General features: G+C 46.3%; 1 protein-coding gene across 4 annotated transcripts in view; it reads right to left on the bottom strand.

The window, feature by feature from the left end:
- Positions 1-14513, bottom strand: part of LOC120897885 (protein windpipe) — a 44673-nt gene that overhangs the window by 14012 nt on the left and 16148 nt on the right. For 2 of the 4 annotated variants that reach the window (XM_040303042.1, XM_040303043.1), the window contains exons 2-3: positions 9318-9456; positions 5363-6703 (exon numbers count right to left, since the gene is read on the bottom strand). The gene's annotated coding sequence lies outside the window, so the exon portion shown is untranslated. Of the gene's footprint in view, positions 1-5362; positions 6704-7453; positions 8804-9317; positions 9457-14513 lie in introns of those variants that run through there. The other 2 variants (XM_040303039.1, XM_040303041.1) reach the window with 2 other exon arrangements.

Raw genomic sequence — 14513 nt, 5'->3', positions numbered from 1 at the left:
TTCAAGTTTTGGAAACTTCGCTCATTTGGATTTGGTTTGCAGCAGAAAACCACAAACCAAATCAACCCTCTTATCTTATCGCTTTTACACTGGGATCCAGTGAAATGATATCATTGCGATGCGGTTGGTTTTTTCCTGTTTCACTCGTCCGACAAATTCCGGTTGTATGTTGAGCAACAGAACCAGTTATTCGAGATAGGAACATAAAACCAAACATACCACACGTCCTGTTTCTAAATTACTACAAACGTTCGCTTTATCGACATTGAACTTGGAATTCCTATGTTGGAATTCGATTACCTTAGCCACACAAATTACATTCATTATTCAGGAACGACGCATTGCATTGGCACATTAACTGGCTTCCTCTGCTAGTACTACCACAGCTCTTCTTGCATGAAAAAAAAACACAACCACAAACAAATTGCACCCTTTCTTTTGCCATTCAATCATACGTCACACCTTCCGCGTTGAAGCGTTTTGCTTGATGGTACAGCACCAAAGACCAGAAACAAATCAGTTGGTAATCATTGCTCTCCTACTACCAAACAACACACTTACTGTGTTGGCCTTCAAAGCATCTAAAACAAACAAACACGCCTGCAAACCCCATGCCATCTAGTGTTCCACTCAAATGCACCCGGGAGCAAATTGTACAGCGGCAGCCCAGGACCACATAATGCGCAACACGAACGAAAACAAAGCATAATGGAATGATTATGCTGCCGCAAAACTCGCCTCACCGGGCACCGTTTCGCAGTGCCCCCCGCAGTACAGGCGAACGTTCTTGTTGCGATTTCGTTTTCATTCATGCCTGCCACCGACCGGTCGATACTGATCGGCTGCACGAACCGACACCGACACACGCTGGGATGCATAATAATAATCACCAGGTGCATTACAAATTATGATTGCACCACCTGAGTGCAAACCTACCGCTCGAGGCTCTGTCGGACGGAGTCACGGACCAGAACGTGCCCCCCCCGCAGCCGCTTGTCGAAAGCTTTTTGGCACGTGGTTCTCACAACTTTAATCAGTCAGAATCAATCTCCTTCTCGGCCGGACATGGGTAGTAGCCCTTTTTTTGCAAACCTTTGGGCCGTTTGATCTGCCCGGTTGAGGTGGATAAGGAATTCCTGGTAGTTGAAATTACCCAATCCAGTTACTCACGTTTACCGTGTCCGGCACGTTGGTAATGATCTTGTTGAAAGCAAAAAAAAGCGACGACAAACGAGAAACTTTTTTCAGCGTTTGAGTTAATCTCCTTTAATCACAGACATTGTTGAAAGCTGATTGCCTCCAGTAAGCATTCATGCAGCTGCAATAAAATGTTTCTTAGTACACCTTTTAGGCTCAGGTGATATATAGAAGGGTAGAAGCGAATTAAAAGCTAAACCCTGAACTAAAACCCTAGCTTGGGGCGGCTTTTTTGATCAAATATATTTCATGTTCAATGTTCACTGTTAAATTTAAATCATAATATCTTCTATTCTTAAAATCACCAAAGTGTGCCACAATCACTGTCTCGTTGGGCACTATTAGTCACCTCACTAGATTTGAAGCGTTACTGATGCTCTTCCATGTAATGTAATCCGCTGACAGTATATAATTGCCTCAATCAAGATCTCGATCTCAGAATAGAATTCATGTTCTACAGCGCAGTCTCTCACACAAAGTATAACCTTAGATATGTCTTTTTTTAATGCAATATTGGAGCCGTATATCAAGTTACACCATCACCGATATTACCGCTGAACATTCACAAAACAACCTACCAAAACATACGACCCGACCAGCACACACTTGCGGTTAATGTGGGCCGGTGTGGTTTGTGGTTCAATGGCGAATGGCAGCGGAAGTTCCTCATGAGTATGCTAAGTATGTGTCTGATAATTTACATGTCAAAGTGTCGGCTTGATGGGGAGCTTGAATAGCGAAGAAACCAATCAAGAACCACACCGAACAAACGCGGTGAAGGAAGGAAAGAGAATGAGTATGTCTTTCGTGGTTTCTTGCTTTCTTTTCTGTGCTTGCATCATTGCCATACTTGATAAGAGGTCGAGTTGAACAAACGCAAACGATATCTCAAAGGTCTGCTGGAGGAGAAGGATAAAGAGTTCTAATGTTTGCATCATTATTCGCACAAAGTTTGTTCGCGAGCGCGAATCGCTAGCTTGTGTGAAGCAATTCAACCACTGTTTTAGGTCACCGCAGCGGGTTTTCCCACCACTGCCGGTACGTCACACCATTCCTTGGGACAATTTTTCTTCCCAATCTACAGGAAATAGTCAACATACACTTTTCCATACCGTACACTTTCTACCAATCTCTACAACACAATTCATCTGTCCGATCGGGGCATTCCTCTTTGCTGATTAATCGACAACTTTCATCAGCGCTCGGGCCAAGACACGCTTTCCCAGGAAATGCGAATGACAACTTTGTGCCGCCGCCGACGTCGCTTTCCTTTGTCAGTTTCCATCTCATCGCAGCATCCGTTCAGCTGGTGCTATTGACCAACAACGACAACGACAACACAGGGCCGATAAGCTTCAATGCAATGACCAAAAATGAAACAACCACATACCTAGCTAGCGTTACTCTACGCTGGTAACGCATATCTTATCAAGGTCGTTGATCGTCGCCGTAGGTCGAACCGCAGGCTCACCAATATGGACTGCGAACGTTTTGTCCATCCATCATCACTCAAGTTCGCCGGGGCGGCCCAGCATCATTTCCCATGAGCCTTTTTTCCTCCTTCTCTTCCATTCGGTGGTACAGCTCGTCTCTTCGTGTGTTACATGTGCGATGAGAAAACTCACCATTGCCATAACACATTGCTAATTACTCGTTCGACTCTATACCGGGCCCTCTTCCTGCATCGGATCAGCGTTTGCTGCGCTTTTTTTGCCAAACGAATGCGTTTTTTTTTTTTCATTAGCTCCAAGATGACACGTTAACAACATCTCCGATAGCTCGTTACTGTCTCGGAGAGAAGAGCTTTCCCATTTGATCGAGTTTTTTGTTAGTTCAACGACAAAAAAAAGTCCTGTCAGCTGATATCAACTCGTGCGAACTCAACGAAATAATACACGTGTTAAGTCCGTGTGGAATATTGATGTTTTGTGATTGAATTCTCAAACATGAGTACAAAACCCGTTACTACTTTACTGTACTGGTTTACCAAAGAACGGATGCATTCCAGGATCGTCAATCATCTTGAAGACCAACCTTGTTACGCCACTGTGCAGTAACTAACTTCCCCGTGTGTCATGGTCAAGTTGACTAGCAATGCCAGGTGTTCAACCCCGACTGGTGAGTCGGTGTGAAATTATGGGCGCTTTTTTTCCGTCCTCTATTACGTTGTCCATAGTCTGATCAGACCCTCATCGCAAGGTTATCACTAATTTCCATAACATCCATGGTAAAAGGGTCATAACCTGCGAATGTTTATAGACCCGCCCGATTCACTGTAACCGTTCTGAAAGGGATGCCGATGAATCAGGTACTATTCGCTATGTAAATGTGCGGACTTTCGAACACCAACAATAATGCCTGATCGAGCAAAACCTGACGGGGGCAAAACCTCTTCATAAAAACGGACGTTTTGAGAAAGACATGACATTGTGGTGGTGAATTCACGGTGGCCAGTGAATGGGTTTGAAGTGATTGCCGACAACAGAAACCAACCTGATGACCTTGGTGATGGTTTCGGGGAAGTCCAAGCATCTTCCTTGTTATTGTTTACTATTAACTCAGGATTTTGTTTTGCCATTTTAGATTTTTTTCTAAGTAATTCCACAAACACACTTCCAGTTCCAGAATGTTTAGTTGCGAGGAACTCATTGCGTAGCTTAAGATAAGTCGTTGAGTAGCTAAACAACTTTCCCGTAGTACTCTTAATCACTACTTGAAAGCCCTTCACCAGCGTAACTTTGTTGTACATGTCAAATCCATTAATCGCCATCATGTCTTTGACATGTGCTCTTCACAAAGAAGCACTAACAAAGAAAGTAATATGGCGCTGAAAGGTTTTTGTGTAGCCTTTTTTATGACGGACCAACCTTATTATGAAGCTGTTATCAAGCCCTTTTACAACGCGCTATGTGCCAATTTCCTGCACCCAGCTTCCAATGTATTCTAGGTAATCTGATAAAAGCTAAAAGTCCCCTTTTGTCGGTTGACAGCAACAAGTTGGACCCCTTTTGCCCCACGGGATGACTCACGGGAAACTGGCAACGTCATCGCTGTGTTATTGTGTCATTCGAACAGACGTAATGGAAATCGATTAGTGAAGTCATCGATTCTTGGGACTCGTCACCCTGAACAGAGGGCTTTCCTGACCACATGCTGACGCTAACGTTGCAACGGTCCTCCTTGCCGATTTGAACTCCAACTCCAGGCGATCTTTGCTTTGAGCCTAGACAAAGCAGCACCGATCAAACGATTACACACAAGTGCACTCTTCTTCCCCGAGCCAAGCTGTTGGGCGTTGGCACCGATCTTCGCACCCAGTGTCATCCGACACTTAGCACCTCGTGCTAATGGGGTAAGCAAACGACAAGCCCGCCGTTTGCAATGTACGACATACGAGACCGCCCCGAGTCACACCGTCCTGATGGATTGATTGCGGATTGATGGATGGTTTTATTGGAAGATGCGGCCGAACACCGCACATGCCGCTCCCGCTTTTGATGCTACTACCTACACCGCGCGGTGCCGATGCCCCAGCCCAATCAACCGCCATGTAATGGAATCGGTCGCCGGTGGGTCAGAGACAATCATCGACAGTGCGCATCCAACTTACCGTCCTAGCAAGAGATACGGCAAACACACCGAAAGGCCCATTTTCGAAATTGAAAAACATGCACGGGTCCGTACCGTACGTTCCTAATTGCTTGCTGATAAGGTTGCCGTTATCGGTTCAGTGCGGTGAGGTAAGTCCCGCGGTTCGGTTCAGAGTTTTTCGGTCGGGAGAGCATTAACATTTGCAACCAACCAAAACCGCAAACACTGGAAGAAGGATGCGCTCGGGGTGAACTGTTGCCATGCACAAGCGATCGCAGTTACGGTCCAGTGAATGGTCCAGAAATACTGTGGACATTCGCATCAGCACAGTTCTTCCATGCGAGGCGCAAAGGAAAGGAACTAGTAATGTGCTTCAGAAATAGATCAGCCACAAATGCATCAATAACAACAGCACTTGCTGCATCCATTATTTGTCTTGTTTTACTAACACAAGGTACGCCCTAATGGCGATCGAACGATTTATAGCACATCATAAATTAGAAGTAATGCATTTCCGCTACTAATTTCAAACATGTCACCGATTTTCAACCATTCCTGCTCCCTGTTGACTTACCTACAAAAAAAGCCGCTCCTAAATGATCTTCACCTAGCAGCAACGCGTACAGTCTTCGAAGTCTTGATCAGCTACAGCTTCCTACCGCGTCCAACGATTGATGATCTTTAAATTCTTCGAGGTTTAAAAAAGGCAAACTACTGCAGTCGCGTGTCACCGCCGTACGGTTCTTCACTCCGTCCTCGTCCGTTTGATGCTCCAATCTCCGAACGCAAAAGAGAAATGTCGAAATGTCTTCGTTGGCCGCGAGTAAGTTGAACACCCTTCAATCTATGAAGGCCACTGATGGGTGTTTTTTTTTTTCTACAAGGAAACACACTGCGGAAAACACAGCTTAAAGATGGGTAGGAAAACCTAAAATCACACACGCGGCACTAGGCACACACACACACACACACACCGATTTGTGATCGATGCGAACGAGAACACTACTTTTTCGGAGGGGCCCAGGAGTGTCTCGCTACTCACGAATGACTCATCGTCAGCACAGGGACATCCCGTTCCAGCTGTAAACGATCCGGCCGTAGTGCATCTTGAAGCTGGAGTGGGGATGACACGTGGACGATTGCACCTTTTCACTGCTCTTGGGAGGGGAAACAAATTTTCACCTTCCTTCGAGGCGCTTACGACACGCTTAAAGATGCACTTAATCAACACACACACTCACTGGGATAATCGATACACGAACTTACCCCGCAGGAACTACCCCTCTAGGATGCAAGCAAAATGACGGAATTCTACGCGTTCGTTCTGAAACTGACGACACGACACGGGGAAAGCGCCAACGATTCCTCTGTATGCGACGTGTCGGAGCGATTGTGCAATCGGGCAAGATTGATTTCTTGATCACTTTCTTTCCGTCCACAGCCTGCTTGCACCGCGAACGAATGGGCGTTGAAGTTTTCAACGGACTGCAGCGATCGGGGTACGTTACTTCCACCACACACGCGCTTGGCCTACTTCTTCTGTGCAGTGATTTTTCTTCCCTCTGTTTTGCTCCGTTGTTTTCGTTCACTTTCCACAGCACCCCGCACAAAAACACACACACACACTTTTCGTTACGATTTTATACACTTTTTTGCTTCGATTTTCTTCTCTCGTTTTTTGCTGTTTCACTCTTGTTTCGTGCACTTTTTGTTGTGTTATGGGATGTGGTTTTCCCTTCTTTCGCTATATTCGTTGAGTTTTTCCTTCCACGAGGCGTGTTTTATTTCTTCTCTTCTTTCCGTATACCTTCTGATGTTGGTGTATACGCGTGACGTGTTGCAAGTGTGCGTTTACGTCTTCTTAGCGGACACCGGGGAAGCGAAAGAAAAAAACTCATCTAGCACTGCGATAACTCTGTGGATATAAAAATAATCCCAGAAAAGGGGGATTTGAGGGATGAGAAAAACAAAACGTTGGAAAGAAAAAATGAAAAACGTGCACTTCAAAAGCACAGTACAGCCAGAAACTCGTTGGCAAAAATTTAGAGGGGAAGTGAAATGGACGCAGCAAAGCGGTAAACGGAGAGCTTTATTCGAATTGCACGAGGCTTACACTAAAGAAGAACGCTGAAAATATTGTTTTTTTATTTCATGTTTGCACAGAATGTTGGTTCGCTCGCCAAAAAGAGAGACACATAAACAAAAGAAAACTACAGTTAATTGGATGATACAAATTGCCCGGTACAGTGCGCGCAAGTGTTTTTTTTTTCTTTCTTTTTATTATCGTAGCAAACACAACCGGCAGAAGGGTGGAGGAGCAGACCGTATATCCATCAACGAGATGAGCCACATTTATCAAAAAAGTAGGCTAAAATGGTGCCGTAATGGCGAAGAGTTGTGAAAGGTGTGCCCCGCCGTGTTTGGAGTTACGTATCCACTGGGTGAGGATGATAACAGAGTTCCAGAACTCAACGGATTACAGCAGAACGGTAGGCGAAAGGGTTTGGATACACTACACAAACACAAAGCATGTACACCCACACGTAGCCACGCGACTAAACTACTACTATCTGACAGCTGTCATAAAGTTTGCTTCCACGTGCCAAACACTAACGATCGCCATGTACACATACACACACACACACAATCCGCAAAAAAATCTTACATGATTTCACTGCTGAGCGCCTGTCTTGAACCGGAATGAATATGTCCACGCACCACGCCCCGTCCCGGAAGGATATTTTCCCCCAACAAACGGGAGGAAAATCGAGAAATGAAAAACGAAAAAAAAAATGGTTTAGTTTTTTGGATTAAATTTCGATCGATTCGAAAAGCGCAATGCGTAGCGATAAATGGGAAACCCAGCCAAAAACCGCGGGTTACGTTACACGCGCGTCGCGTTGCGCCAATCGTCGGAACTACACTAGCGTGCCCGAGCGCACCGGTATGGCGTTTAACCCTGGCGCATTCGTTCGCGAAGCAAACGCGATTCACCCCAATCCAATCTACCCTCACCACAGCTCCCTCCCCACTCGCTTCCCTAGCGCATCTACGCGGCCGCGACAGTACTGATGATGCGGTGTGATTAAATATACCCAACCCTCGCGCACAACCACACGCACATCTATCGCACCCCTTGAACCACAAACTCTACCACCCGCCCGGTAGGCCGGCTCATAGACCTGCTGATATGTGTGTTCCCCTAAGTGTGTGTGTTTTGTTTCGTGCGCATCTTGCGCGCACACCGAAACGCACACCGTTTTGCGCGAGGCGTTAAGTGGGGGCCTCGCCGATTGTTTCTTTTATTTTTTGTAGCCCATTCTACACACACACACAGGTATGTAAGTATGTGAGTCTGTGTGGTTGATTGCACGATGTTACCCCCGTCCAACTCCCGGCCGGACTCATTACGAAACCGCGGCGACCGCGCGCGCGACAACGCGTTACGTTGTCGAAACGATCCTTCTTCAAGCCGGCTTCTTCCAATTCATTCATGCCGAAAGTTTGCAGTACGCCCTAGTGCGCCCCTCCATCGAAATCCCTCCTGCGTATTCTCGAGCTTTCGTGAGATGATCATCATCTTCATCATCAAGGCCACAGCCCGCAAGCGCCACAGACAAACGCTCCCGCCGCTATCAACTGAGCTACCGTGTGCGCACTGATAATGCGTAACCTTTAAGCCCTGCGCCGCACCGTGCTGCCGCCGAGGAAGAGATGGTAAAATTAAGTTTTAATTGTTTCTCCCGCTTGCCTAATACACCGCTAATTTATGGGCCGACTGAGGTGAGGTTTATTGAATTGGAGGAACCATTAAAATAGAGCTAGCTGGAGGTTGAGGGTTTCGGACGCCATTAAAACCATATCTCCCCCGAAGTACAGCAGTGCTGGTGAGATAAGCAAATGTGTGTCGGAAATGTGCTCACTGGCAAGAAATTGGTGGAATTTCAGCCCTGATAACGACTAGTTACACTTCCGGGTTGACAGATATCGCCCCGCTGGAGAAGGGACTAAAAGAATGCTACCGAGTAGGAACATACCATTTTTAGTTCCAACTATAATCGCGCCCGTCGTCCGAAAAACCAAGTCGCCCTATCTGCTAGAAAGGAACTGGCACGATGCACGACAGTGCGGCATGTGTTTTTCGGCGAGGGTTCTCGTTATCACCGCGACGCTACATTTGCGATAGCGAGCCCTCGGTACTACTATCACACAGACACAACCCAATCCCAGCCACACAGGAGGGGGGGGGGGGAGTCGTCGGAAATCTGAACTCACTAAAACAGAACCTGTGTGCGATAGCGCGATAAGATATGCCCGTAAACGCTAGTGTGACATCGAGTGTGAGTGTGTCAATTTTCACAAGCTGCGCCCCGCGTGCACTTCCAACACGCTCCGTGCCTGAGACGGACAGACAGGCAGATCGTCGGCAGAGAGAAGCTCCCTACATCCATTCTGGTGGTAACCTTCTAATTACGATCGTTCCTCGTTTGCGGATTTCGTCCGTACAGCTTCACATACTAGACGCTTACAGAGTATTAGCGTGAAAGCAAGAATGTGAGTGCGCGTGGCACGTTTTGAGCCGTCTGTAGATCGCACAACGAGATACGATCAGACGATTATCGTGCCAACGCCAACGTCGGATCGGAGAGCCGAACTGCAGTTGATGATCTGGGAAAGAGAGGCAGAAAGAGAAAGAAGAGCAGGAAAGAGAATTCAATTAGTAAATTGCTTCTGAATGTTCAAACGATTAGTAGTACAGCATGAGGGCTATCTAATCAACGATGTATGCAATGCAGACGGCCGATAGAAACTCTCTAATTGAATATATTCACGGTATAGAGCTACCCCATGCTGTCATTCCTGATATGCAACTGATCTCCAGGCACTTGGGTAAAAGATGCCAATCTAGCCACCTAGATCTTCTCACGCTGGAGATCTCCATGGAACTGCCCGGTAGTTAACATTCATCAAGTATCGTCTGTCCGTCGTTCAGATTAGAGCGAACCGTCGTCTTAGATGTGTACTGATTGTTTTGATTGAATCATTCGCAAAATTTCTGCACACAACTCCTAATCTCCAGGGTGTGGTCATTGCGCCCAAATGTCAACCAACTGTCATTCTGCTGGTCCGGAAGTTTACCAACTGAACCGTTATCGTCAGCAGGGACATCGCATTTCTCGGAAAACTGAACTTTACTTTGTCCATTCCACCTCGTAAGCATTGGGACCTGTTATCAAGATACCGAAAGGCAAACAGTGAAACACATCGTCGGCTCCCCGCTTTGGGATCCCCAAAATTCTATCTCGTACCAACGTGTGTCAGTGCAAACTACACACTATGTACAGAGCTCCTCTGTTTCGTATGTCCAATGAGTTCACCCTGTTGGGCAAAGAATAAACACGCCAATGTTTGCATTACATAGTACACTACCACTGATACTGTCGACGGGTGCCGGGTGCGTGAATGTACATACGCCACAGCAAAACTGATAATGATTTTAGCTGCACTGCAGTAAACAAAATTGAACGAAATAACCGATACCGGACATGATGTAGGGAAAACAAAATCATAGAATGTAGTTAACATACTTCTGACTCATTGCTGTGATGCATCCAGTTAATGAGAAAAATCGTAACTTCTCATTTGTTGCCATTCTGCAAAAATTTGATTACAATAATGTATAATTATTATTCTGCCTTCATTCCATTCCATCGTGATGATAAAGATAAAACAAAAAAAGTGACAATGAAGAGCTCCTCCGTCACGGTCGAGCTGGCGAACGCACGTCCCATAAATATGCAAAACGACAGCCCATACCCGAAACGACAATATGCACTCAGTGCGCTCGCTGGTGTCACTGTCGCCGGTAGGCCCGTACCCGACGATTGCCTTCCTGCGCTGACAGCTAAATTGTTTAATAATACTTGTCCAATCTCAGGTCCACCGGGTCCGCTGGTGCGAGACAAATAAATTGACTTGCCAGCGCACTCCTCCTCGACCGTGCGTCATCGCAAAAGCCCAAACCAAGTACAATTCTGGAACGCCTTCGCATCTAGAAAGCGCTAGACACAATGCCCGACAAAAAAAAACACAGATCTTCTGGAGGCCACGAGCCGGTTGAAGGCGGTCGGTGTTGTGTGACTCAAGGAGACGGAGCTAGACACATTGGTCGGATTACGACGGGGCGTTATCCTTGCTCTGTGTGTCCCAAAACTGAAGAACCGATGACGTCCGGCGGGGTAAGTTCATGTGCCAAAGCTACCCTTGAACTACAACGCGCCTACGGGAGGAACATTCTTGACTTCGCCGCAGTTGCACCACACTCTCATGGTGAAGATCAGGACAAACAAGAAGGTTCCGATTCAATTCAAGCTCTTTTATCTCTCTCTCACACACACACACGTACACGTATGGTAAATAAGCGAATACGAAAGGAAGTACACTGCGATACTGCGAGGACAGACAGTTCAATTCACCAATTGACAGTCAATACGGAACGCCGGGACGGACAATTTGCCAAACGGGTGCTCTCGGCTCAAGAGCTAAATAAATTCACTTGCGATGCGTTGGAACAGTAGAGCGAGATGATCCGCTTTGCTCCTACCGCACTATAGTGCGGTGTGATCTTCAAGCTCCATTTGCTGCTACGTAGCTGACATTTACAAACGGTTCGATTATTGACCGTCGCAAATTTGATTTACAGATCGCTGCTGGGTGGTTGCTGTGCAAATGTCGTCCGATCGAACGGAAGTTGATAGGTGGAAGGAGTTTAGGTTATTCGAGCCCTGTCAATCGGGTCATTGTGACGGTAACATCGAAGTATGTGCTTGTCGATGGCGGTGTCTATTTTCATACAATAAATATAAGATTGTTGCTATTTTCGAATCAGCGATCCGTGCTCGATTCATCGTGCTAATTGCTACCACCATTGAGACAACACACCATACAAATTGAAGTTATTCCCTTCCAAAGCTAACCGCAGCTAACGTTGGCAAACACTCGTGGCAAAATTAATTAGTTTGCTCTAGCCAATTTTATCACCTTCTAAAGGCAAACATGAGCTAGATTAAAGAACCTACCCTGAACAAAGCTTAAATAACATGCAAATAGTCCAATACAAGCTTTGCTACAAAGAATTCATGGTCTTCTTTTGTGTGCATGATTCTTGATGATATCATAAAAATTGAGTATTTTTCTTTATTAATATTTTTCTGAAGTAAACATGACGCGAACCCACTGATAACAAACCAGTACCCCATACCGAATGACCAAAAAAGGACAATTCGCTGTTGGTTGTTCACTGTGCCGATCCCCACCGGCACGAAACATGATAATCACTTCCGAAAACGGACAACGCTAGCGTGGAGCAAAAGTAATGCGCTGTCGGAGCCTTTGATAGAACGCGGTCAAGGTATAGCGGGGGGTTTTCCAGAAGAATTCGTGACCATTTGATTAAGATCCCATAGCGTCACATTGACAGTCAATCATGCGTGATCGATGTCCGGACGTCCGGAAACAGCACTCCAAAGCCAATCCATGCGTGGGTTTGTGTGTCTATCCTACAACCAGTAGATAGAGCCATTGGTGCAGTCAACACGTAATTGGAGCAATTATTTACGGCACAATTCTACAAAAGGGTCTGACCGGGTTTGGCTTGCGATCGTCACCACCGCCGATGCGCATTCGATCCCATTTCAATGCGCTGTGGCAGTGTTCTGATTTGGTTGCGTGCCGATCGGACACGCATCATTATGATGCGTTCCACAGCTAGGGAGGCCAACGCAGCAAACAAACGATCACCATGTCAAAGCGATAGTGCAATGGCAAATTTATGTTGCAATCGGCCCAGCGACCCATTGTCGGTACGGGGCAGCAGCGTAATTGTAGGACACGCTAGTGTAACAGTGATAATGACGTGGAATGCACTTCGAAAGGTGATGACATGCGCTGGACGCTTTATGTACACAAGCTGTTGCTAAAAATACACGCTATCGGATCAAAACCAAAGCTTTTGCACAAAACCAAATAATAACAAACCAATTCCCAATATGCTCAGACCAGCCAAACCAAACCGATGACCAATCGTTACATTTACATTCACAAAAAAAATGCGCACCCGTCAGTAACCGTTCCTTATTAAATAATCAGCACCCAGTTCCGCACTGGTGGGATCGCGTGATCACGATTGCACTCCTCCCAACACAACGAAACAAAAATGCCCCGGTGCCTCACTGGCTGCGTTTGGCATACGTTTAGAGCTTCCCCGTTTCGGGCCTCTTTTTCGTAATGTCATCACTTTTCAAGCAATCGGCAAATGTGCCGATAACTTTTTTCGATTTCCAACTAAAGAGAGTAAAAAGGTACTCAAGCAAACAAAGAGCAGTATAAAGTAAAACCAACACCCGTCCAGGGCTTTGACCGAAGGACCGGTGGCAGAAAGGGGGGCGGCAATCAAAAGGGGATGGAAATCGTAACGATTGAGGCCAAAAATGGTACCACTCGGAAGCGCGGCCGCCGTACATTCCGGTTCTGTTTTATGAGCCGGCAATGTTTGGGAACAAAAAAAAGCGTTGCCCCTTTACAGGCGGTTATTTTTGCTTGTTCCATTTTCCCAAATTTTGAGTTTATTTTTCGTCACTGTACTTATGGTACACATTCACTTGGAAGATGCACTTTTATACTTAAAACCCTTCTTTTGGTAACCAACACACTTTCAATGGGTGTTTTAAATTTTATTCGATTGCAAAACGTGTTGATGGATTTGGGGACTGTAACCGATTTCTATTGGAGCTGAAATAAATCTCAACACGGTGTTCTTTGTTGCTCACTCAAGAGAACGTTTGACGACCCATTGACCCTTGCCCGAAATTGACTTTCGGTCGTAATCGAAACAAGCACACTTCTCAACATCCGCCCAAAGCCACTCACCCATTGCGACACGAAACCACTGCGATTAAGCGATCCAACAGTGTGAATCACAGTCTCTCATCCCCCCACGTCAATGACAACTTCGCACGTGTTGGCTCTAGGCATTGTTGTCCAATTAGCGAAACACAATCAACTTAATACCCACCCCATTCGGGGCACACAATTAGAACACACTTACCGCACTAAAAGCAAGCGCGTGCTCTCATCCCTCGACATCGGCGATTGGACCGGGTCGGTCGGTTGGAGATGATTTTCCGCCCCATCGATCTTACTCCATTTCAGGGGTGGACATCTACGCGTCACGGTACTGCCCACAAGTCCCCCCCATCACCCAAACCGACTTATGAGAGGTTCTTGCGGCAAGATCATCGAATCTCTACTGCTGTACACGCTGCCAGCGACGACACTCAAATTGCACTCCGTCTTTTACGGGGCAAGATTCGTTCCATTTCGTTTGCGCTCCAAACCGCAGACACTTCTAGCTGGTAATGGAATCTGGTCAGCTGCTTTCCCACCATTACTGCCGGCATTTGGGTTTTGATCCAAATGGGGATTCCATGTCCGCTGTCTCGCAGATGCATCACGCCGACCAAAACATGGGTCACTTTCACACAGTCACACAGAGCGACTAGTTGCTGCTGTTTTACGGGCTGAGAGGACACCAAAACGCGGGAAATGTAAAGTGAGTGAGTGTACTTGAGACATTTTGGATGTAAAATTACAACACACGCTTGGCGGTTGAGATGCCGCCTTTGTTTGCATTCAATAGACAAGTTGGGAGGTTCCGTTGCATTGTT

Source organism: Anopheles arabiensis, chromosome 2, assembly GCF_016920715.1.
Source record: "Anopheles arabiensis isolate DONGOLA chromosome 2, AaraD3, whole genome shotgun sequence".
Classification (NCBI taxonomy): domain Eukaryota; kingdom Metazoa; phylum Arthropoda; class Insecta; order Diptera; family Culicidae; genus Anopheles; species Anopheles arabiensis.
This window is presented reverse-complemented; position numbering and strand designations above follow the sequence as displayed.